Here is a 20611-nt window from a genome sequence, read left to right on the forward strand (position 1 = left end):
TTTCCTGCCTTTTTTTGGTTGTTTGTAGCATGTAACATTTATCACTACTAAAAATTACAACACAAAATCAGGCATTTAGAATTGTAACTTTATTTCAAATTGATCACATTTGAGTTTTGAAATCTTAATTCAAGTGGAAACAATTGAAAACAAACAAACAAATATGAACATTTGATAGATTTGCAGCCTCTCTCTACTGTTTTTCTGGTTTTTGATGGCAAATTGAGATAATAGTTTTTCTTTAGGTAGTAAGTTGGCTGAATGAGTAGAAGACTTGAGGAAACATTAGCTTTACAAATGATTTTCTATTGTAAAACTGAAAAAGAAAACCTCAAAACACACATGAACTGCAGGGCCGGGACATCCTCTTTGCAACAGGAAGTGATTGGTGTTATGGGAAATATAGTCTTGCTTTGAGAACAACGTGCACTTCTTCATCCTACATTTGTGTTATAGTTTGAACAGGCCATGCGTTTTTATTTGCTTGTTAACCTGGTGGGTGATTAAATTAGCGATTGCATCAGCCTACTCAGAGCAGCTTTGTAAAAACTCCAAACAATTGCAAATATTCCAGGAAATACACGGTACCTCTCTGCAGCCAGCTTACACACTCCACTAATCTGTTTTTGTTCACAGCAGTCTTTGTTCCCCCTTCTTCTATAAGTGTTTCATTATTAACGTGAAATAAGAAAGAAAAACACTGGTGCTTGTGTGGCCTGCATGCCTTGCTTTTCTTTTCCAGAGCTCACATAAAATCCAAAGTTCCTTCCTGGTATCAATTTCTGATTAGCAAAAAAAGATTATTAACAGTTAAAAGGCATTTCACATAGATTACATGTTGTTGTTCATTAGAATCATATGGGACCACAACTTAATTGGGATGCTAATTAAAGACACTTAAAGACTTTTGTTTGTCATTCAGCTTCTTGAATATTTTTCAGATTAGTTCCAAAACATGCAAAATATTAATCCAACTTCATTACAGCAATGGCAAACTGTTGGCCAATACTGATTGGAACACCATCTTCTACGTCAAAAGATATAAATAAATAATGATATAATACTTTGGTAATAAGCGAGATAAAGCAGCAGTTGTTGCAGGCGGTTTATTTGGCTCTTGTTGGTCAGCAGCTCCTAAAGAAAAGCAGTGCTTTGGAGTTTTTTTGAGAATTCAGCTTTAATTGTCTCTGTTTCTTCTTCAATTCTTTAAGTATTGATCGCTTTGTGTGTTTGGCCATGGATGTCTGGGTAACTCTGCAGTAGCTCTGACATGCTGCTGTCAGGATGGGTGCAAGTACAAAATCAGAGAGATACTCTGACATTCAGTCTGATTATTCAGAATAAATCAGGCTTAGTATTATTGCCTAACATTTACAGAGTGTCTAACAAGGTTAAACCATTTAAGCCTAACTTAGTCTTTAATTTGAGCCTTTTCAGAGAAAGGAATGTTGATTTATTTTGAATACACGTTAGGTACCAGTTTGTGGTTCATGCTCCAAAGTTTCATTTTTAGAAAAAAAGACCGCCTTGTCAGCAAAAAAGGAGAAGTTCTTCATGGTTTTCTTCTACCTCATTTTATTTCTTACATCTTCATTCTCTCTATACCAGCAGAGAGAAGTCTGTTTTCAGATCAAACAAAACAACAAACTCACAAAACTAAATGGAGGGTTTTGAAGATCCAACATTTTCACAGTGATATGTTCAGAAAGTTTTGCTCCAGACATAGAATGCTTCATTTTGATACAAGTGATACAAAAGCCAAAATGGAACATTTTTCCAACTTGAAAGATACAATAAGGAAAGTTTAAAAAATAAAGAATATAACACTTTCTTGAATATACACATCATTGTCTTAACCATATTAACTCCCAGGTGCCGTATTCATAAAGCTTCCTTGTGCAAATCGTTGCTGCAAGTGTTGAAATGTTAAGACAATTCATAGAATCATTAAGTTTTTTAAGAATTTCCCCTTTAAGTTAAGACTAGACCCTGGAAATCCTAAAAGTAATTTACAAAACATCTTAGCCCTTAAGAGAGCCCTTAAGGTGAAACACTGTTGAGGGTAGTGAGGAGGTCTTTTAAGACACTTCAGAGTTTCTCAAGCAGAGAAGAGATCAGCAGAAAGATGGTCACCATGACTGAGTCATTGAAACCCTACAAATAGGATCGTACAGATATCTTGTTTGTGGTAGATCATATTAGAGAAACCCTATGGCATGGTGCTATAGTTTCCTCTTTTACAAAAAACACATCAAAGATGCCATAAGTCTAATTCTGACATTTAGTTTAAGGCTCTGCTCTTAGCCATCTACAGCTCCTCACTGGTTTTATGCCATTTTTCTTCATTCCTTCACCATCACAGTTTTTTTTAGATTATTTAAAAAAAAACAACCAAGAAATAGAATGATTGGAAACTGTATTCTGAAATATCTTTCTCCAATTCTTGTCACACAGGACACACAGGACACACACACACACACACACACACTACACAATCCCCTAAATCCCCTAAATACACTCCTGCTCTGCTAGGAACTGCGGCTTTAGGTGGGACATTTGGACAATAGACATCTTGTCCTGGTCCCGCCAACTGAGTGCGACACATGAGTTGGACCGTGTGTGCACGCATGAATGCCTATATTGGCCAGTTTAGAGAGTGTTTCGAGGGGTATTGAAGGCAGTTTGGTACCCCACACCCCCGCCCACCGTCATCTCTCCCATCCCAGAAAGGGTGAGTCACCGGCTCTGTTTATTCACAGGCTCCCTCCTTGTGTTCCATTGACACGTTTTTCCATTCACTTCACTGCGGAGGAGCACACTTTCCTGTGGCTCCGACTTCCAACACCAATCCAGAGTTAAGGCCATGCTGTAGCTCTTGTTTAGTCTCCTGATGTTAGCTAGTCTCTCCGGCCAGAAATCACAATAACTAGAACTTTTGGCTTTCCATGTTTTTCTAATGCTAGTATGGCTCTGTACCTTGACAAAAGTCATCCTCTGCTCCTGATGGTAAAATAACTTACAGTGCACTGCCTTGTAACCAGAAGGCAGTCTGTATTTAACCATGCTGAAGCTTAGGTGTATTTGTAGAACAGGCCTCAATGACTCCTTTCAATTCTCCTTCTTCTTCTCCTGACCTTTTTGTTCCCCGGATCGTTTCCTATAATTTGAACATAACACTCTTCTTTCCTTTCTTTTTACTTACTGCTTCTCTCTTCTGCTCTGTTTCCTTGGATAAAAAAGCCATTGACATTTGCTTCCTCTTACCATCTTTGGCAGAACTACCTCCCACTCTTCCTCCTCTCGTGCCTTTCCCCATACCTCCCCTTCAGATCCTGTACTTCCTCTCCTCATCCACTCATCTCCGGTCCTCTTCTGCCTGTCCTATTGTCAACTTCCTCTAACGCTCTGCATCCTCTTCCTTCTGTTCATCTACTTTCCCCCTGTTTTTTACTCATCCGCCAACTGACGCTATCCTTCAAACCTTTTCTTTATTGTTTGCTCTCTTGAGCGCACTTCAAGCGATTGAAGAAATACGGGGAATTTCAGACTCCTGCCTTGATAGAACTATACAAGTTCAGAGCATGTTTACTGATGAGTCAAAAAACCTGGGAAGGGGCAAGGATTAGTCATTTTTTCCGGTGAATATTAGACATTAGTGACATGTTTAGCCCGAGCCTGCAGGAGCTACAGAACAGCACAGTTAGCATACTGTAAGATCCGGTCTGGCCTTGTATTCCTACCTTCACCTAGTTAGCGAAAAGGTGTGACAGCTTAACGGTTTCTTTCAACACCGTCAAATAATTTCGGCATCAATTGGATACACTTGATTTGTGTTGACGTCAGTGGGTGTGTTATAATGCGTGTGTATGCCAGCGTGTGTGCCAGCATGTGAACACAAGCAAGAACCTGTTGAGTCCGGTCAGTGTCGGCTGCGATCACATTTCTAGATTGTTCAACCTGTCTGCAGGCTAATCTGTGATGAGTAATGACTCATTTAACAATCAGGGAGCTGAGCCGAAGCCAGCAGTGGATTTGCAGGAGGCTAAATGCTGTTAATTGATTTATGTCATGGATATTGCCAAACAACAGTTTTAGAAGAGATACTTTTGGGTGCTGAAAGATGATATTTAGGGTAAGCTTAATATGATCAATTGCACCTTAAGTGCCATTTTTTTCTGTAACATTTTACAGGAAACTCTATGATTGAATAGTTGTAAATAAAGAGGAATGAGGACAAACGTTTCTTTTGTTCCTTAAATGGTGCAAAGACATATCAGCAACACACACACACACACACACACACACACACACACACACACACACACACACACACACACACACACACACACACACACACACACACACACACACACACACACACACATATACAGCTGCCATCTAGAGCCCCTGGCCATTGTTTCCACCTCCGTTTTGGACAGGCTTTTTTTTTTAATCTCCCTCCCTGGAGAAGCAGTTTGGTCCTGGGAGTAGGATCATACACATCACCCCTGTTTACAGTCCTCTTTATTGCACGTGTAAAGACATTTAAACACGTGTAAAGACACAAACATACATTGCAAAGTAAAGTAATAGTTGGCCCTGATCTTCCAGATAAAGACCCAGTTTGAGCAACAAGGTCGCATTGTTTGTGTGAAAACACATCCATGTTCTGTGTCCTTGTAGGGGAGAACGCCAGCTATGTTTTGTCTCACATGTAACCTACAGCAACATATGCATCCCATAAAATGATAAGATTTTTATGGAGGGGTTTGTTTGCCATTTGATAAAAATAAAAACTGTATCAATGTAGAAGAATATGATATTTATTATCATTAAACTGATTCTCTTTTACCAGCAACGGGCCAATTTAACCTTTAACAACACATTTGATAACACATTATTTACCCTAGGAAGGATCCTAAGTTAGCATTCAACCACTAGCTAATAAACGGTCAGTTAGGAAAATAGCATTTGCTAGCATTAGCTAGCTGTATGTTATAGGACTACTCTCCTTTTCCCAGTATACAATCACCAGCACAAGCACTGAATGCTTACATTAGCTGTTGCATTTTTACAATCCACTTCGTTGTAGTTGCAGAATAATCTGGATCAGCAACATGATGTGACACATTCTCTACACTTCTATGATTTGCAACCTTAAACACACCTCAACGACAGATCCTTTTCATAACAGCATGGCAGCTTCCTACCTAAAGCAGGACCTCAAAGGTAAATGGCTGCTGTTTGAATAGTGAATGATCTAAACACTGACAGGTTGACACATAAACCGCAGCACAACATTTTAAGACTGAGTAAAGATAAAACGCAGACTGATCAAATGTATCAGATTAAGCGACACTCTCAGGCTCTTATAGAGTCTTTATTTAGTTTATCTACTCAAACATTATTGCAGTTGAGGAAATGGTGTCTATTTTCAAAACCCCCACAGTAAAACTTATCACGTTTGCCCCTCTTTTCTCTCTCTCTCTCTCTCTCTCTCTCTCTCTCTCTCTCTCTAACTGTGTGTGTTTTTCTGTCGCTCACATTTGCATGGTAGCGGAACAGCTTTGCATGACTGACCGTGCCTGGTGTCCCCTGGCTTTTGGCGGCTGTGCTGCAGGGGAAGCTTAACACCCGCACAGGGACATTTGATTATTCAAAGCACACACACACGGCTGCACTGGAGGCCAGTGGCAGTGATGTGTATCAGAGGTGGAGGAAGAAGGGTGGGATGATGGATGGAGATTTGAATGGTTTGAATCTTGAGCTGCAGCTGTGATTGTGGTCCTGAAATGAAAATTTGCAAAAACAAACTTATTTCCGGTAGAGGCTATTGTGTTTAAAGTTAGGTTTGGTATCAACTTTTGCATTAGCCTAGGTTAGAAGTTTTGGCCTATTACTTCCAAATTCATGAATAATCAAAACATCATATATCAAAAGCTGCAGAGAGGGCAAGAAACAATCAAACTACAGGTTTTATTTGCTTTATTCACCCTTAAACTGACAGTCAATACCAGTTTAGAAACTGAATTCATGTGTCCTGCTAACCATTTACACATTTATCTGTTCATTTGAAAAGTTAGGGGCCCTTTTTTTTCATTGACAAGTGCAAAGCTTGAGATTTGGGTGCACTGGCTTTTTTGATGTATGTGCAGCAGTGCAAAATACAAACAGACTAAGTGAAGTGGAATATGTGTCGAGCAGAGGGTGTGGTGAAAAACAAATACGTCTCAGCCAGTCACATGACTGGACGCATTGCTTTGAAACAGCTGTGCAAATGACAAGAACACATAACGACAATAGCTTGGCAAACATACACTTTTTCAGTTATTGTTTTGTTGTCTGGATAGAGCAAATAAACATGGAGTGGATACACTGCACCACAAATCTGCAGCCAGAGTCAATTGAGTTGTACTTGCATTTAGTTTGTTCAATGATGAAAAGATGTGTTGTTAAGCTGCGAATGAATCTGATACTCTTTCAGGTTTAATGTCAGATCATAAATTAACTCATCATATCGTAAAATGTGGCACAGAGCGTTTGCATTTGATATGCGTTCCAAAGATAAAACAAGAGGCAAAACGTTTTGATGAAAAGAAATTGGAACGCTAAAATAACCAGAACCAGTTGGAACAATGTCCAAGACCAGTAAAATGAGACACCAGTTGTAATCAAACAGAATGATCCTTTAAGGCCAACCCATATTTTGTCGTTCATGTGTTCCTTGGGCCCCTGCATTCCTCTTCTTGATCTGAGTAAAGGAGACCTTATGATACTAATCCAGTGATTAGCACCGGTGAAAACGGTTTTATGCCGTAATCCAATTCAGAGCAACAGAGCAGAGCTGTATGGCATTTGGCTACAACCATGTGGAGCATTTGTACCAGGCAGTTAGAGAGAAACAGCCTGACACAGGGCTCTTTGAGAGGAGGGAGAGCACTGGAGATCAAGGACAGATAAACACAAATGCAAGCGAATGACACAAAGAGAAAATGATGTTATTGAGACCTGCTTTCGATTGAAATGGGTTTTTTTCTTCGATTTTAATTCAGATGATAGAAAGGGCCACTATTTATATATCACACACACAGATTAATCTAAGGAAAAAGCAGAGAACTACATCGTTGTAGGACTGAAACCATTTGTTGTTTTGATTTCAGGTGTGTAACGTGAGTGTTCTCGTGTGTTCCTGAGGAGACAGTGGACAATGGGCTCAGTGTAAGGGTTGACATGGTCGGTCGTTGGCACTAGTGCTGTGTGTGTCAGCTTGACCCAGACAAATAGTAAGGTGCCAGTGTTTATATATGCAACTGTCTGCATGCACAGGATGTTAACTTACGTGGGAAAATGGGCAAAATCTCAGTCTTACCTCAGAAGACAAACACATGACATCAGTACTAAAGTCTGGTTAGTGCAAGAAGCAAATGGAAAATAACCATTACCCTAACCATTAGACCTTTAGTTCTTAAGATGGGCTTCAAGGAAGCTCTGTGACTGTCATCGTTATATTCACTAAGCCTATTCAATTTCTTTTAAAGAAAGGGCCAGATATCTATTAAAAAACCAATTAGGTGCCAAAGGGACAGAAAATTAAATTTTGAAATGTCTGAACCGTCAATCAATACATTTAAATTAGTTAACAATGCACTTGAAAAAATAATTGAATAAACATCATTCTGGCATTTATTTATTTTTAATTCATTTTTAACTCTCCTTAATTCCAACTGTTTCAATACAGGGGGTTAAAACTTTGTATTAAATTATTTGTTCTATGCTTAAGAAAATACACAACTTTCTCATGGAACTTTATGATCCTCAAACAATCAAACATTGTAACAACATGTGAAATAACAGTTTCATTAAATGGCTAGGTCAACAGCAATTGACATGTTTTTTTTCTCTTATTTAGATCATTTTAATTAATAAGTCTAACTCCTTATAGGCTACAAATGTATAGGGAAGGAGTGAAGTTGCTTTAGGGCCAGAAGCTGCCACTTGGCATTCAACTCAATAATAATAATTATGAAACGTGTACTGCTCCTTCTTGCCCTAAAGCTAATTCAGAATTTCTAGTAAGTTCTCATTAATTGCTTTCTTTTAAAATTTGTCTTGCACTTTATTAATGCTAAATCAAACGCATGGAATATAAACATGCACACATATTTACACCTTCCTTTATTCTGGTTACTTACCATATCATTTATGTTAATAAAACTTCAAGTATTAAACCTATGTGCAGGAATATCCATTTCATATTACTTCAGAATAATCAAAAGTAATTGGATTTTTTGGTTGCAGCAATGTAGGACACAGAAGAGACAGTTGCTCTTCTGCACGTATTTATATGCAGACAGTATTTAGGTTTTAATTAAAATGTTCAATAGTACAGAGGCTCATCAAGAATTAGAGTTCCAGCTGCTTGCCTCAATAAATATAGCCACATGTTTATCACACAACTGACGTGAGTGTATAGCCCCAAGTGTTTTCTTTCTGTCTTTCTTGCACTTAAAATCTTTAGCTAAAGGAGAGGAGGGATGAGAGGGAGAGAAAAAGCAGCATGTGGAGAGAGGAGACGGGACACATAAAGGAAGAGGTGATGACTCAGAGTGCAGTAATGTGCCTATTGTGGCCCTCAGCATGCAGCTCAGTTTATGTGTGTGGAGAATAGAGAATGTACAAACACTCCTGATTGTGGTTCTTCTCTACACTAGACTGCACTCCACCAGAGAAGTGGGGCATATCTGAAAAAAAGCTTCTTCATTTGTAGATGTAAAGATTTGTAAGCCAAGACTTCAGATGCACCTGTGTTTAGATGAGTCATTTCTCATATCCTTATTAATTTGTTTACTGTTATTGAAGCTGCAATTTACCATGTAGGGACTTTTCTTGATGTCAGCACAGTGATGGAAGCTTCATCTGAAGCCTCAGAGTAATTCATGATAAGTCATGCATTGAACTTATTAACGTCTCATTTTCCGTATATTTAAAAATGATTGTTTTGTAGCAATTATATGATGATTAAGATGCATCCTGTAATTATACAATCTGTTCTGATCTGAAGCCTTTGCAGAAAATTCATTTTTGTTGCATCACCAGTTGCTGGTAAATTACTGCTTGTTCAGAGAAGAGGTCTTTATTGGGTAGAAGAAGACACCCATTGGACCAACTTTGATTATTTTTCACTGTCAAACCTGGACGAAAATGTTTGCAATGTGGGAGTCTTAGTCCGTCTCTGGGAAAGATCAGCCATGTGCAATTTGTAAGGAGGAGGGACTATTAACAACGATTTAAACACTGCATCCAATCACATAGCTCATTTGAAAAACAGAGACGAAAAATTACAAAGAAGTAATAAAAAAAAAAAAGACATTGATATCACAACTGCAATTGGCTACATTTTTATTTTAAACATCATTATCAGCTTTAACCTTTACAATTCATGCATCTGTAGTTTTATTTCTTCACCAGTAAAAACACCTCACGATAGATTTATAAAAAAAAACAATCAACAGTTAATATCATATGGACTCCATATCAATCAGTATCATCATTTCATTTTCTTTTTGAACATTTTGGATAATAAATATCTGCGTTGAAAACACATATTTCCGGTTAGGCAAATATGCATTTTGTTTTTCCAACGTTCCCCTTTTGATCAGCCTCAAGGCTTTGCTGTACACAGCACTGTATCAGAGGAACCTACTAACCTACCTTGCAAACCTTAAAAGCACCAAAGATACTAACCTGCAGAAACAAGGATTTCATTGAATTGTAAATGTAATTGAATGCTTCATAGGGATATGTCCAACCAAGAATGCTTAAATGTTTTTCTATTCAAACTAGTTAGTTTCTCTGGCTTGTGGTGCTCTCTAGTTATGAATTACGCTGCTGGGCATGAAATTGCAATGTCAAGACTGAGGTTATTGTTGCATGCCATTCCCTTAGACAGTATGTGTACATGGATGGACTTTCAGTGACGTCACCCATTGGCTTCTGAAGCAGAATTTTGAAGCCCATCAGTGGCGGTACATTTCATTCCCCTAATTATTAATAAACTCTTAAAATAAGCTTTTGACCAAATTATTTCTTTGAACCAGGATGTAAACATTGTTATCTCTCTCTCTATGTAAATATTGGCTTTTTTGCGTGTGTGTGTGACTTCAGGGGCTTTTGGAGACAGCCTCAAGTGGACACTCGAGGAACTGCAGGTTTCTGCGCTTAATGCAATAGCTTTATTTTTCAACACCAGATCGTTTCTTGGTCAATCCATCTCACTTTCTACACACATCCTGTTGACTTCTTAGAAACAGCCCTTTTCCTTCAATGTTAAGTTCTTTTTTTTAGCAAAAATAATGATTTGCTTTTTTTTTTAAAATGTTATTTCTTTTAGTTTGGCTCATTCTGAAAAAACTCTGAGTTTTTATCATATGGTGCAAATTTAAAAATAAATTATCTCACAATAATTTCAGCATAAAGACGTTGATGTTTTAGAAACTGGTTTCCCTTTTTTTTGTTTACTTTGAACTAAAACAACTAGACTGTGTTGATAAAAAAATTGTTTTGAAACACAGCAAGCACTGTTAAAGCAGTTTTGGCATCTGCATCCTTATTTCATCGTTCATTTATTTTCCATACACCTTTAGTATTCTTCTTTACAAGCTCCTATGAAGGCCGGTTTTCTGTCTCTCCCTCTTGTCATGAATCACTGAGTTGTTCATGCACAGAGTGGACCGAATCCAAGGTTCCTATCAGCTTACTTGTTATGAACCAAGCCAGGGAGGGACAGAAGAAAAGGAGCAGGAGGGGAAAGATGGGTGGGAGCTTCAGACAAAGGCTGCTTCAGAGTAGCTGTGCGTGTCTCCTTTATCCCTGGACCCCTCTCTCATGCCCGGTCATGGCGCTCAGGTTACCTTCCCGTCTTCCTTCATGCTCGGAGCAGAATGAGACACTTTGTCCCAACGCTCCTGCTCGAGACTAAGCTTCTTCAACTTACAGGATACACACACACACATGTGCACACACACACACACACGCACATGCACACACACACACACACACACACACACACACACACACACACACACACACACACACACACTCATTTGTGTGAGCATGATCTACATGCTTTCCTCAAAGGTTCTTTATGTTTGGAAAAATCTCAAATTAGGGTTTGTCTAAATACAGTATATGCACATGTGTGTCTGTGTATTTGAACCCATTCTGTTAGGACTAATTTGGGTCTTGTGTGTTTTTTCCACCTATAGTTATGTTTGTATAGCAATTATTTGCATATTCACATTGTCAATATTGCATTTTGTTCTGTCTTTTCAGCCCTGGATGTTTGTATGTTCACAGGTCATGTGAATGATGTTTTTGGTGCACACTGTGTGGATGTTACCTATGATTCACACTCCCCCCTCCAGTCTCTCAGGTTTACTCAGTCATCTCAGGCACGCAGAAAACTAGCAGGTCAGGAATGCAGACCTGTTTATATCTTTGTTTTCCATGATGACGTACACACATACACACACATACAAAAACCATGACTTAGAGGAAACACAGAGTATAGAGTACATTGAAAATGCAAGGATGAATAAATGTATACACCAACTAATGTAATTAAAAACTACAGTAAGTGTTGTTGAGGTCTATCATTTGACCTAAGTGTATCTTTTTTTCTGCTTAATTGCATTAAAAACTTATTTTCCCATTTATTTTATAGAAACCTCAATATGCACAAGGTACTGCACACGATAAAGGAGCTGGAAGACCTAAAACCACAGTCTGCAAAACTTGCAGCCTAGGCGGATCCGGCCTGAAGATTTCTGCCTTTTAATAAGGCAGTTTTTTTCTTACCAATGTAACTTTTGCTGCTTTGCTAAAGTGCTCATGATGCATTAAGCTGGGTCCTTGTAATATAGCAATAAGTAAGGTCTTTTACCTGCTTTTTGTAACATAACAATGAGTAAGGTCTTTTTACCTGCTCTTTTGTAATATTAAAAAACAAAGAGTAAGGTCTTTTACTTTTACGTTACATCAACGTATGATGTACTTAGTGTTTATAAGTTACTATCTGCCTGAAAATGCATTCAACAGAGAAATACATAGGAGTCGGTTTTCGCACAGATGGACCGGGTTGTACATCTTAATTTGTGAACTTGATGCTGAAACATAATAGAAATGGCCATTAAGAGGCTAACAGAGTTAGTAGCACAGTCAATAATCTTAGCTGAAGAAATTATCTATTAATAGATTGTTTCCTATGATAATAGTTTCTTAGCATCTCTACAGTCTATAATGCCACAGTTGTGTCGTTGGTCACTCAGTTAAGCTCAAGCTTAAGCCACAGCTAAAGGGCAGCATCAACTGTTGCGGCGTAATGTTCATACATTTTATTGGAATAAACATGAACATGATATACGGCTTCAGTTGTCCAATCACATAGAGGAAAAAACACAAGAAAAATACCAATTCGCTGCCAATGCAACTGGGAGTGTTTGTGGCGCAGAGCTGAGAACTATACGTTTATGGACTTACATACACTTCCATTTGGCAGGTGCCCTAAAACCAGGAAGTACACTAATCCACACATAAATTAACAAATATGATTTGAAACCCTTTTTTAAAATTAATTCTGACTGACCCGGACATATATATTTAATTATTCAATGATTAAAATGCTGAAGAATAATTTCTGCTCTTGGGGGCCTAGTGGTTAGGATGCGACCCATTTTAAGTTGGATGTAGTCCTCCAAGCATCCAGGCAGCCTGTGTTCAAGTTTGACCTTTATCTCCTCTCCCACATATCAGACCCCATTGTCTTTATATCTCCATATCAGCTTCTATCTCCTTGATTTCCTACTCTATCTGCTGTCCTATGCAAATAAAAGCATAAAAGCTCAAAATAAATCTTAAGTAAAAGATACCTTCTTCTGTTGATGGGTGCCCCACTGATGTTTATTGAAAAAAACTGGCACTGCATCTTACTGATCTTTGTCTCTTGAACTTGAGAGAAACATTTAAGCTTACAGAGCTTTCCTTCAATCACTCCATTTACTTTTCACTCTGCCATGATTGTATGTGAGGAAAGTCGGTCAGACTGGCAAACCACAGTAAAATGACGGACAGCTGCATTCTTCAATTTTTGAAAACTTAAATTTGAGACTTGTCCAGTGAATAAACAGTCTTTTACTGCCCCAGTATTGGTTTACACTTTAAAAACACCTCTCCCATGTTGCATGTCAGTCCCTCGCATTAAGTTTCAAGAGGAAAAACATCACAACCAGGAAGACGGTAGTTTTGCATTTGGCATTTAATATCTCATTGCGAAGATCACAATCAAACTGAATGGAATTGTATTATTTCAATTGATAAACTACTTCCTGCTGCAAAAGCTCTGTTCAGTTTGTAATTCTCACTTCCACAGACACAATCTCTCCTTATTTTTGTGTTTATGCAAATGTGAGGGTTGTTGACAGTGTTGAACATATGGACAACCTTCAAAAGAGAAAGTGAGGCTGCTAAGAACATTATTAAGTTGCTGCAGGCTTTAATAAAGAGGGTACATTTATTGAGGACATTGTGGGAACATGTCATTACGTCATGCAGCCTTTCAGCCCTTGGTCTTTGTGTACACACTTTCTCTGTGTATTCATCCTCATTTTGTTTTCCTTCTTTGTGCCTGCCAAGCCCAGTGTTTAGCTGACGTCATGGGGATTGCCTAATTCCTCGTCCTCCTGGCACAGAGCTGTCACTCACTTTTTTTATTTAAAGTGTGACGTGAGACCTTTAAGAAAAAAGTGGTCAGGTGACTGAGGGCACAGAGAGGGCAGGGATGGCTGTCATTTTTTGTTGTCTGCTCCATCTCTTGAAGGCGTATGACCTCACTCAGGTTAAAAATAGAACGCCAGGGCAGATGACACGTTTGTACGATCCCCAATGCTGTCAGCACAAAAGGCTAAATTCCTGCGTTGCGCCAAGCTGTTGTCAGGAGCTAATGAGGGCAGATTATTGACGTCTTTACATGCCCGTTGCCGCAGCAACTCCTCATTAGACACCTCATCACTTTCAGAAATGTGGGATTCATACCGAGTCCCGTGCCCGACATGCTGACAAGGATTCAGGGTCAAACAATTTGTGTTTGGGTCTTAACGAGGAGGATGGGACATGCAAAAAAAAGACACACAAACGCACAAACACACATATAAGTGTATGTAAGTGTGTAGGCACTAATATGCATGAGGCTGTGCATCCTTGCTATGTGGACCTTTAAACAATGTCTGCTCTTTGAAAGGATGCAGTGTGTTTCCTTCTGACTATAAAATGACTGCATAAGGATCCTGTTGTGATAACACACACACACACACCCACACACACACACACACACACACGCACACATAAGCACAGACGACCATGTAAGGCTGCAGAGGTCACACTGTTTACAGAGTGTCACTCATAGTACGTTTCATATTTTATACAAAGTTTGGCGCGATGGATTCTGCAGGACTGTGGAGTGTTTCTGTAACATTCTTCACTGTGTTAACACAAATCCAGCTCCTGAAGCTCTGTAACACCTCAGTTTGCAGGCGTTCTCTAACATACCTCAATAAAACAGAGCAGCAAGTGCCCAGAGAAGCTTGAAGAGATCTTTAGTCCTATACTACTTCCGAAGGGGTCATAGTGTATATACCTGACAGTAAGACAATTTCCTCCCAAAACTGTCAGTTCAGCTTTACTCTAGGTGCATTATTCTCTGTTTATTATTTATCTGTTTATTATTTATCTGTTTATTATTCTGTTATTTAACTCGGATGTGATAACCTAATTTATTTTCTAAGAATACTCAATGTTAACCACGTCTTTGGAAGTCTTGATGAAGGCTGGGTGGCCTTTTAATAGAATTATTCAAACCACATTAAGTCAAACTTATCAGTGTCTGCGCTTTTCTTTGACAAGTCATAGTCATAGTATTCTCCCATAGCGTGTGTGTGTGTGTGTGTGTGTGTGTGTGTGTGTGTGTGTGTGTGTGTGTGTGTGTGTGTGTGTGTGGTTTTCTCGATTGTGGTATCTGTCCTATCTTTAACTTGCTCTTACTCTTTCTCCTCAAGCGACATAAGTGTTTGTTTTATACATATCACTTCCCACCTATCATGAGCTTTGAACCATACAGTCAAAGTTACAGTTTCCTGTCTCGCCTAAACAATGAATAACACGAATAGGCCTAGTTGTAATTATTATTAGTTGCTGTAGTCTTGCTAATACTCACAGGCACTACAGAACTATTTTCTTCAAAATGCAACTTTTGCTTTCTGAATAAAGTGGAGGAAATGGTTTATATTGTTTAGGACAGTATTTATACAGAAACTTCACAGAGTGACAGTGGAGTAAAGGCCTCTGAACCCAACGCAGAGAAATAGAAATGTTCTTTTTTGTGTGTTTGTAGAGCTTGTGTATATAGTTTCCCTTTATGTGTGGGAGAAACCACGAACAAAACCTGAATAGCTGACAGAGCAGTTGTTACAGTGTTAGTTACGTCCTAAGAATCATACTTCTGAGAGGTTTATATTCTAGCCATTTGCATCCTTAAAAAGAAGTAAAACTATAACTAGCATGAAAAGCTTCCGATAAGTTTGATAAAAACACTCCTTTATGATAATAATTCAGGCTGATAGCCATTCAACAAAATAAAGACTGCGTTTTTGATTACCCATCTAAAAATGCAGCTTCTTAAAAAATGCAGAGCTGACACCAAAGCTGCTTCATTTATGCTCATATTGTATGTGCCTGGGTATGTGCGTGCCTGGGTATGTGCATGCCAGTGTGTGTGGGTGTGTGTGTGTGTGTGTGTGTGTGTGTGTTGTGTGTGGTGGAAGGTGGCTCACACTGAGCGGCTGGAGGGGAAGTGATGGGGAGGATGAAAAGCAGAAGCAAGCGTCTTTCTCTGCAGGACATAAAAGTCTTTGTGTTCTTCACATGTGCAGTGTCTTATTTTAAGGAGGGGCTATATTTAGAAGCAGCCATTTGAAAGGCACTCAAAGTCAAAACAAAAGTGGACACAAGTGCTGTGCATGTGTGTAACAAGCCATGCTTTAGAGGAGACACTTACCTGTTGCGAAAGTGTAAAGAAAAACTATGACTGTGGCATGTTCTTTTAGTTTCACTGCATGATTGTCTTTGCATAACTTAAGCAACAATATATTACTTTTCCACCCTAAAATTGTAGTAAATTGTGCGCTTAGAGACAGTAGATTAAAATCACTTCTCTGTGGTTGGGGTCTGCATTACATGATAATAGGTTGAGGTGGATGTCAGGAACACAATATGAACACAGACAAAAGGAAATGTCAGCTAGCACAGTTGCATCAAGTGTGTGTGTGTGTGTGTGTGTGTGTGTGTGTGTGTGTGTGTGTGTGTGTGTGCGTGTGTGTGTGTGTGTGTGCGTGTGCGTGTGCGTGTGTGTGTGTGTGTGCGTGTGTGTGTGTGTGTGCGTGTGTGTGTGTGTGTGTGTGTCTGTGTTGAATACAATGTTTTTTTCAATACAAATTTCCTCAAAAAAACGTAATAATAAATAATTTTTTGATGAGGAAGATCTGTGTGTGCAGTGTACAGACACACACACACATGCACAGTGATATCACCTGTTATTGTTTCCGTGCTTTTTTTTAATGTGTGTGTGTGTGTTTTAACAAGGTGTGACTGTGCAATCAGGATGAAGTTGTGTGAATGCTTTTATCAAGTGTCTATTGTCATTGATTGTAGCAATGTTGGCGAAGCGTCAGCTGACGATTTAAAAGATTTTATTCACTTTTAAATTCTCTCTAGGACATCTTGGACCAGTCTCGTTTAAGTGTTGTTCTTGATACCTGTGCTCAAATGTACACTCAGTCTGCTCCCATGGAAAATCATTTCATCCTCCTAGAGAGAACACAGCCTCAAACATTTAAAAAAAGTGAGTCAGTCAAGTTGCTGGCGAGATGAAGCACTGCTGGCCCACCTTAAGCATTACATCAGTGTGCAGGAGAGGGAGTGGACCACATGGAGAAGAATGCTAGAGCTCAGAAAAGATAACAGAATACATTTTCTTTGTGTCTCCCTGTTTGCCTCGAGCTACTTGATGGGTGTTTTGTATGATGTTTCTTATTAAATACATTGGTTAAAACACGAGACAGATATCTAAAATAGAAATAAGATATAGGAAAGCTGGTATAGTGCAGAAGTAAAGGAAGGAGAGTTGTTGTTGTAGGGAGGGGTTTTGGAAAAGAAAGCCTAGTTCATAATTCATTTCACACATAATGGCTTCATTGGCCTGAAGAGAAGCAGGAATAGTGCCGGCGATGAAGGGCAACCTGATCCCTGGTAACCCAAAGAAAGCGGCTGCAGACACAGCCCTGTCTCCAGGCAAACCACACTACACTACACTACAGTATGAATGATAATAAAAACCTGCTCTTTGTCTGCAGACTTATACAAACAGTGTATGCACAAACACACAGCCAGATATACAGTGTGCACAAACATATAGAGTTGTCATTAGAAGACAGAAAACTCCATTTTCACCATGATTAGACACAGACAGAAGTTATGTGCGGCTTTTGTGCTTTCCCATACTGTATTTTTCGCTGCGAACTGAAACAGAGAGAGAAGAAAAACGGTAATTTACGCTGAGGTTAATGTGGTTTTGGAATATTTGTGTTTTTGTAGTCAAGCCGTAAAGACTCGTGGTCTGCCCAGACGCACATTATGTATGTTTAAGACAGCAGATGCAGAATAGTATGATTTGATTTGTGTCTTGAGTTGCTCAAGAAAAGTAAGTAAGCAGTAAGAGTAACAGAGCAGGGTAATAGCAGGGCATCAAACAGTCCTGTCGGGGGCTAATAGACGACTGAGGCTGAGGGGTGGCTGTGGATTCTGGCTGGGCTCAACATCTCCTCTGATCTGTGGGATCTGTGGGTGTTTGTAATTATAAGGGGCAGCAGTTGGTGTTACATGTGGTAATGCCAGCTACTGATGCATGCAGTCATTACATGATTCACTCCTGTCAGACAACAACCAGGCTTTAAGTTTGGACTTGTGGAAACTTTGGAGCCTGTTTATAAGTAACTTCATTGTTTAATTGACCTCAAGACTAAATCATGCATGTGGACATCTGCTGGGATTAAAGGGCCTGTTCAGCTTACTCACATGAAACAGCCAATTTCCCTTCTCCCTGTCCGAGGAATATCCATATGACAACCCAGCGAGCATTTTTATCTGGTAGAAAGACGTTTAAGAAGTTTTTTTTTTAAGCAGCTTTTTGAAGAAGTGTGATTCAACGTCAATGTTCTGACTAGATTTCACCAGGAAATCATACATCACACATAAACACACTGTGGTTTTCAAGATGCTACTCATATTGAAAGCAGCTAAAAAGATTGCATAGCTGAGCAGAGCATCTCAGTCATCAATGAAAAATCATCCACTGGAGTAGACCTGGTGTCTAAATTTTGACCACCTGCATTCAAGTCCAATGCGCTCCTCTGTCACCTTCTTATGAAATAACTACATCAAACCTGAGCTGTACAAGTACCTGCACATGCACAGTCTTCTTTTTTCCTGTGGAGAATGTTTTAAACTGCTCCCATTACAATGCCTCTGGACCCTATTGTTAACATCAATGACAGCTGTGTGTCATTTATAATACCATGGTGGGTGATTATTTTTCCAAGGGGTCAAATATTCTAGTGAAGTAAAAAAAAAAAGCGGTTTATCCTTGATCGTTCCTGTGTTGCAGCAGTGCCTCCTTTGAGGCCATTTCCTGTAAGTAATCTGGACAAATATGTTGATTACAGTTGTTATAATTGCTTGGCATTGACTTACTAAGTAAAACTTAGTAAAACAAATTTAAATAACCTCTTTGTAATATAGCAATAAGTAAGGTCTTTTACCTGCTTTTTGTAACATAACAATGAGTAAGGTCTTTTTACCTGCTCTTTTGTAATGTTAACAGACAAAGAATAAGGTATTTTACCTGCTTTTTGTGTCTTGAGATAACACTTGTTATGAGTTGACGCTATACAAAATAAATTGAAATTGAATTGAAATAAGGGTTTTGTTGGAGACTGACCTCACACTATGCAAGGAAAGCAAGCTTTTAGCTAAATTCAAATATTAGTGTCAACTTTGTCCCAGAAGAAAACTCATTGTGCTGAAAGAATAATGCTATCACTATTCTTCCTCATTCTATTCTGCCTTCCCTTTCTGCTTGTGTTTTTTCGTGTGTGTCCTGCCCTGTGAATCAACCTTTCATTGTCTGTAACAAATAGTATTTGAACACTATATTACCAGTGGACATATCTTTCTAGCGTCTATAACAGTGCCTGGTTGTGTTTCAAAACTCCAGGTTAGTAATCTTTTTTTAGTGTAACCTGAAAATGGAACACTGAAATGGTTGAGGACTTTGTGTAAAGAAGGGCAATCTTCTGCTGCTTGTGTCTCTGTGGTGCCCATGCGGTCAGCAGCAGAAGCCCACTGCTGGGGCGTGGTGGACTCACTGTGTAGCTTGGCAGCTGTACAAACCAGGTCTGGAGTTCAGATGTGGTGAAGTGGAGCGCCTGATGGTAAACTCTGTTTGAACGTGTGTGATTTCATTTGTGTATGTGTTTAGGAGAAAAGAAGGGAAAGGGTTGGGGGGAGAAAGGTTGTGTGTTTTTGTTTTTAGGGAGGATGGTTATAGTAAGGAGGAGGTGTGTGTGTGTGTGTGTGCGTGTGTGTGTGTATCATTGTTTTTTTCTGAGGTGGAGACCACGGTTCCCCTTCCTGTAAGTTGTTAGAGCCTACCAGATGGTGGATCTCGACCCAACATGATAAAAAACACCAGCAACATGGACAGGGAGAGTTGTGTGTTTGTGTTCAATGTGTAAAACTTCAACTAGTTGAATTCTCTGGTTTAAATACTCCCACCTGTAGCTGTAGTGTCCTGTGTGTTGTTCCACTGAAGTAAAACCAGACAGTATTAAAGATTCAGGAGAGCAGGGTTTCCCTATGACAGCATCCTCTGCTCTGCTGACTTCTGACTGACACACTCATCTCTCATATCTCTGGAAGAGCTTCATGGAAACTCCTGAGTGTATGTGAGTGTGTGTGTGTGTGTGTGTGTGTGTGTGTGTGTATAACTGATGGGAAGATAGGATAACGTTTCTCTCTTGTCCTGCTCTCTACATTGACCATGTTAATTAATCTGTGGAATGAATCCAGTGAGTCCCCTTAGAAGTGCTTACACCTGTGCGTGTATGGTTTCTGTGTGTCTTTGTGTTGGCTGCTTTATATTCCAGAAGCTTTACATAGCAGGACGTGATGGTATTAGTTAAGAATATAGGGTAGTGTCATATGCTTGAGCACACATACACATTGCTGTGTACCTAAATGTAGAGTACTGACTGTTCCCAAATGTTAAAGCAGAGGATGTTAGTGTTAATGTAAATGACAGATCAGCTACTATATATATCATGTCAGCATGCATTTGTGCCACAGATTCAATATGACGTTCATTTCCTTTTACAGATTGAAATATAAATAATGAATAAATACAGAATCTGATGGCAGATGACAGAATTTTGGATGTCTGGAGTGCACT

At 39.1% G+C, this 20611-nt stretch overlaps 1 protein-coding gene across 1 annotated transcript in view; it reads left to right on the forward strand.

Annotated features, from left to right (window-relative positions):
* prkd2 (protein kinase D2) overlaps positions 1 to 20611 on the forward strand; it is a 33705-nt gene that overhangs the window by 1990 nt on the left and 11104 nt on the right. The window lies entirely within an intron of this gene.

Source organism: Labrus bergylta, chromosome 11 (assembly GCF_963930695.1).
Source record: "Labrus bergylta chromosome 11, fLabBer1.1, whole genome shotgun sequence".
In the NCBI taxonomy this organism is placed as follows: Eukaryota; Metazoa; Chordata; class Actinopteri; order Labriformes; family Labridae; genus Labrus; species Labrus bergylta.